The sequence below is a fragment of the Ursus maritimus genome, unplaced genomic scaffold (genome assembly GCF_017311325.1).
Source record: "Ursus maritimus isolate PB19 unplaced genomic scaffold, ASM1731132v1 scaffold_4, whole genome shotgun sequence".
NCBI classification, from domain to species: Eukaryota; Metazoa; Chordata; class Mammalia; order Carnivora; family Ursidae; genus Ursus; species Ursus maritimus.
In genome coordinates this window covers 94114087-94120620 of record NW_024426552.1, presented here as the reverse complement: position 1 = coordinate 94120620, position 6534 = coordinate 94114087, and positions in this window count along the sequence as shown.

Genomic DNA, 6534 nt, shown 5'->3' with positions numbered 1-6534 from the left:
CGGACAACCCAAGGAAGGAGGACGCCTGACACGTGGCACGGAGCCTTGCGGGACAAGGGTTGTCACGACCGCAGCCAGGTGCCCGCAGTGGGGAGCGCACGGGGTAAAGCACCCACGCCGCCTGCCCACACCGCCCTCGGGTGCTGGAGACTGGAGGCGGCACCACGGCCTGGACCATCTGGAGGCACCAGAGCTGGCACACAGGCCCACGCTGATGGCTCAAGTAAGCGAGGGCACGGCACAGCTGGGCTTGGCACCATGGCAAGCCTGGAGGCCCCCCCCCTTGCACATGCCCAGAGATCCACATCTCTAAGGCCGCAGTCGCCAAAGCACAGCGTGTCAGCACCTACCTGGCAACAAAAAGTGCTCATTTCAGGTAAGAAAATCACCACGCCGACTGCTGCAGCCTAGACACAAGTCACTGGGACCTCCTGGGAATGTAGCCCGGCCACCGGCCCCAAGCACCGTTCCATCAGTCCCGGGGCCCTGGAGCCCCCAGGGCCATCTGGTCGACCCTGGGAGCATGGTGGCAGCCGAGACCGACAGGGGCCTCGCCGGGGGTGGAGCGGGCCAGGTAGGCCCTCCTCCAGTCTGCCTGTCGTCCCCACGTCAGGACTTAGAAAAATCACCAAAGGCCTGCGGAGGCACCTGTGGATGCCCTCCTCCCCGGCCCTCAGGATGGCCCCATGCCTGTCCCATGCCAGGTCCCATGCCAGGCCCCAACTCCCGTTTGGGACTGGGGGGGAGGGGGTGATACCATGGAGGCATCCCTGAGGGCCGGACCACAACGGTAAATCGCGGCCGGGCCCCTGGGGTGCCATATCCGTGCCTCCCCTCGTGAACAGACCCGGTCCAGTCCATTCCGTTCCGGTGCCCTCTGGTCCCCACTTCTACAGTGGGCCTCAGAAAACTTGGTAAGAAAATCGGGTCAGACAACCGGGACCCCACGCATGCCAATGGACAGGCCCGTCACGCTATCCAGGGCTTCCCTTCAAGGCTCGAGCATAACACGGGAGAAAACCGCGCGACATGGAAGGTCTGATGACGAATTGGAGCCACCAGCCAGAAGGCCCCCGGGCGCTGGACACACCCTCTCCCATTCCCCCACGGACGGAGGAGGAGACACTGGCGGGTGCTGGTCGACCAGTCTAGGCGACCCCCACAACCCTCTCCGGGAGCGAGGCGGCAGTGGCATCACACCACAATAAGCCTGGAGGTTCAATCTCCTGTGAGCCAGTCGCGCGCCGACGCCCCAGTGAGCAGGACAATCACGCTAGTGTCGCTGGCTTCCTGGAACTCCGCCTTGGGGAGAACTAATGGATAGGGATGTAACCAAATTATCAGAAATGGAATTCAGAGTAACAATGGTCAAGATGATGTGTAGACTTGAAAAAAGTATTCATGAAAATGTTAATGAGAATATAGAATCTCTAAGGGCAGAAATGAGAGCGAATCTGGGAGAAATTAAAAATTCTATGAGCCAAATGCAGTCAAAACTAGAGGCTCTGACAGCCAGGATAAATGAGGCAGAGGAACATATTAGCGAGTTGGAGGATGGGTTAGTAGAAGAAAAAGTAAAAATAGAAGGTGGACTTAAGAAAAATCCACACCCACAAATGTAGGTTACGGGAGATTACTGACTCAATGAAACATTCCAATGTCAGAATCATCGGCATCCCTAAGGGGGTGGAGAAAAACAGAGGTCTAGAAGAGATATTTGAACAAATTGTAGCTGAAAAGTACCCTAATCTAGCAAGGGAAACAAACATTCGTATCCAAGAGGCAGAGAGGACCCCTCCCAAGCTCAACCACGACAAACCTACGCCATGTCACGTCATAGTGCATTTCGCAAATATGAGATCCAAGGATACAGTATTGAAAGCAGCCAGGGCAAAGAAATTTCTCACGTACCAAGGCAAAGGTATCAGAATTACATCAGACCTGTCTACACAGACTTGGCATGAGAGAAAGGGTTGGGGGGCCATTTTTAAAGCTCTTTCAGAGAAAAACATGCAGCCAAGGATCCTTTATCCAGCAAAGCTGTCATTCAGAACTGATGGAGAAATAAAGACCTTCCAGAATCACCACTCATTAACCAATTTCATAACCACGAAACCAGCCATACAGGAGATATTAAGGGAGATTCTATAAAGGTAAGAAAGCCCCAATAGTGATACAGAATAGAAAGTCACAACCAATACAAAGACTTTACTGGCAACATGGCATCATTAAAATCATATCTCTCAATACTCAGTCTCAATGTGAATGGCTTAAAGGCTCCCATAAAGTGCCACAGGGTTGCAGATTGGATAAAAAGACATGACCCATCCATTTGCTGTCTACAAGAGATACATTTTGAACCCAAAGATACATTCACAGTGAAAGTAAAGGGCTGGAGTACCATCTTTCACGCAAATGGACCTCAAAGAAAGCTGGGGTAGCAATTCTCCTATCAGATAGATTGGATTTTAAACTAAAGACTATAGGTAGAGACACAGAAGGGCACTATATTATTCTTAAAGGATGTATCCAACAAGTGGATATGACAATTATAAATATCTATGCTCCCAACAGGGGAGCAGCAAGATACACAAGCCAACTCTTAATCACAATAAAGAGACATATAGATAAAAATACATTAATAGTAGGGGACCTCAACACTCCACTATCAGAAATAGACAGAACACCCTTGCAAATACTAAGCAAAGAATCAAAGGCTGAGAATGCCATACTTGACGAGTTGGACCTCATAGATATATATAGAACATTACACCGCAGAACCAAAGAATACTAACTCTATTCTAATGCCCATGGAACATTCTCAAGAATAGACCATGTTCTGGGACCCAAAACAGGTCTCAACCAATACCGAAAGTCTGAAATTATTCCCTGCATATTCTGAGACCGCAACACTCTGAAATTGGAACTGAACCACAAGGAAAAATTTGGACGAAACTCAAACAGTGGAGACTAAGAACCATCCTGCTCAGGAGTGGCTCGATAAACGAGGAAATCAAAAATCAATTTAAACAATTTATGGAGACCAACGAGAATGAAAACACAACGGTCCAAAACCTATGGGATACTGCAAAGGCAGTCCTAAGGGGGAAATACATAGCCATCCAAGCCTCACTCAAAAGAATAGAAAAATCTAAAATGCAGTTTTTATATTCTCACCCCAAGAAGCTGGAACAGCAACAAGGGACAGGTCTAATCCACGCACGAGGAAGCAGTTGACCAAGATTAGAGCAGAAATCAACGAATTAGAAACCAGGAGTACAGAACAGCAGATCAACAGAACTAGAAGCTGCTTCTTTTAGAGAATTAATAAAATTGACAGACCTCTGGTAAGACTTATCCAAAAGAAGAGAGAAAGGACCCATATTAATAAAATTATGAATGAAAAAAGGAGAGGTCACAACCAACACCAATGAAATTGGATTATTAGAAACTTTTATCAACAGCTTTATGCCAATAAATTAAGCAATCTGGAAGAGATGGAGGCCTTCCTGGAAACCCATAAACTACCAAGACTGAAACAGGAAGAAAATGATTTTTTAAACAGGCCAATTAATTATGAAGAGATTGAGTCAGTGATAAAAAAATCTTCCAAAAAATAAAACTCCAGGCCCGGATGGTTTTCCTGGGGTATTCTACCAAACATTCAAAGAAGAAATAATACCAATCTCCTAAAGCTATTTCAAAAAATAGAAACAGAAAGAAAACGATCAAACTCATTCTATGAGACCAATATTACCTTGATCCCCAAACCAGGCAAAGACCCCAACAAAAAGGAGAATTACAGAACGATTTCCCTAATGAATATGGATGCCAAAATGCTCAACAAGATCCTGGCAAATAGAATCCAACTGTACATTAAAAGGATTATCCATCATGACCAAGTGGGATTCATCCCTGGGATGCAAGGGTGGTACAACATTTGCAAATCTATCATTGTTATAGACTTTAACAGAAAGAAAAAAGCCAAAAATCATATGATTCTCTCAATAGATGCAGAAAAAGCATTTGACAAAATACAGCATCCTTTTCTGATTAAAACCCTCCAGAGTGTACGAATAGAGGGTTCATTTCTCAAGCTCATAAAAGCCATCTATGAAAAGCCTACAGCAAATATTATTCTCAAAAGGGAAAAGCTGGAAGCCTTTCCCTTAAGATCAGGAACACGACAAGGATGCCCACTCTCACCACTATTTTTTTTAATGATTTTTTATTATATTATGTTACTCACCATACAGTACATCCCCGGTTTCCAATGTAAAGCTCGATGATTCATTAGTTGCATATAACACCCAGTGCACCATGCAATACGTGCCCTCCTTACTACCCATCACCGGTCTATCCCATTCCCCCACCCCCTCCCCTCTGAGGCCTTCAGGTTGTTTCTCATAGTCCATAGTCTCTCATGTTTCATTCCCCCTTCTGATTACCACCCCTTTCTTTATCCCTTTCTTCCCCTACTGATCATTCTAGTTCTTATGTTCCATAGATGAGAGAAATCATATGATAATTGTCTTTCTCTGCTTGACTTATTTCACTTAGCATTATCTCCTCCAGTGCCGTCCATGTTGCAGCAAATGTTGAGAACTCATTCCTTCTGATAGCTGAGGAATATTCCATTGTATATATGAACCACAACTTCTTAATCCATTCATCTGTTGAAGGGCATCTCGGCTCCTTTCCCAATTTAGCTATTGTGGACATTGCTGCTATGAACATTGGGGTGCATATGGCCCTTCTCTTTAATACGTCTGTATCTATGGGGTAAACACCCAGTAGCAATGGCTGGATCATAGGGTAGCTCAATTTTTAACTTTTTAAGGGACCTCCACACTGTTTTCCAGAGTGGCTGTACCAACTTGCATTCCCACCAACAATGTAGGAGGGATCCCCTTTCTCCACATCCTCTCCAACAATTGTTGTTTCTTGCCTTGTCTATTTTTGCCATTCTAACTGGCGTAAGGTGGTATCTTAGTGTGGTTTTGATTTAAATTTCCTTGATGGCTAATGATTTTGAACATTTTTTCATTATCTGTTTGCTATTTGTATGTCTTCATTGGAAAAGTGTCTGTTCATATCTTCTGCCCATTTTTGATTTATTTGTTTCTCCTGTATTGAGTTTGAGAAGTTCTTTGTAGATCTTGGATACCAGTCCTTTATCTGTAGTGTCATTTGCAAATGTATTCTCCCATTCCGTGGGCTGCCTCTTAGTTTTTCTGACTGTTTCCTTGGCTGTGCAGAAACTTTTAATCTTGATGAAGTCCCATAAATTCATTTTATCTTTTGTTTCTCTTGCCTTTGGGGATGTATCATGAAAAAGGTTGCTTTGGCTGATGTCGTAGAGGTTGTTGCCTGTGTTCTCCTCTAGAATTTTGATGGATTCCTGTCTCACATCGAGGTCTTTCATCCATTTGGAGTTTATTTTTGTGTATGGTGTGAGTGGTCAAGTTTCATTCTTTTGCATGTAGCTGTCCAATTTTCCCAGCACCATTTATTGAAGAAGAACTGTCTTTTTCCCACCGGATGTTTTTCCTGCTTTATCAAATATTGATTGCCCAAAGAGCCAAGGGTCCATTTCTGGGTTCTCTATTCTGTTCCATTGATTTATGTGTCTGTTTTGTTGCCAGTACCATGCTGTCTTTGTGATCACAGCTTTGTAGTACAGCTCGAAAATCGACATTGTGATGCCCCCAGCTTTGTTTTTCCTTTTCAACAGTTCCTTGGTGATTAGGGGCCTTTTCTGTTTCCATACAAATTTAAGGACTGTTTGTTCCAGTTCTTTGAAAAATGTCCTCATTTTTGATCGGGATAGCATTGAGAAAGTGTAGATTGCTCTGGGTAGCATGGATCATTTTAAGCTATGTTAATTCTTCGATCCATGAGCATGGAATATTTTCCATCTTTTTGTGTCTTCTTCGATATATTTCAAGAGTAATTTATAGTTCTAGAATAGAGATCCTTTACGTCTCTGGTTAAGGTAATTCCAAGGTAACGTATGGTTTTGGTGCTATTGTAAATGGGATGGATTCCCTAATTTCTCTTTTCCGGTCTCGTTATTGGTGTATGTAAATGCAACTGATTTCTGAGCATTGATTTTTGTATCGCCACATTACTGAATTGCTCTATAACTTCTAATAGTTTGGAGTGGCTTCTTTTGGGTTTTCCATATAGATAGAGTATCATGTCATGCGAAGAGAGACATTTTGACTTCTTCTTTTGCCGATTTGAATACCTTTGATCCCTTTTTGTTGTCTGATTGGTGTTGCAGAACTTCCTAGTACTATGTTGGATAATAGTGGCGACAGTGGGCATCCTTGTCGTGTTCCTGATCTAAAGGGAAAGTTTTCCAGCTTTTGCCCATTGAGAAAATAATATTTGCAGTGGGCTTTTCGCGATGACTTTTATGAGATTGAGAAATGTACCCTCTATTCCTACACTCTGAAGGGTTTTAATAAGGAAAGGATGCTGTATTTTGTCAAATGCTTTTTGGCATCGATTGGAAGGATCATACATGGT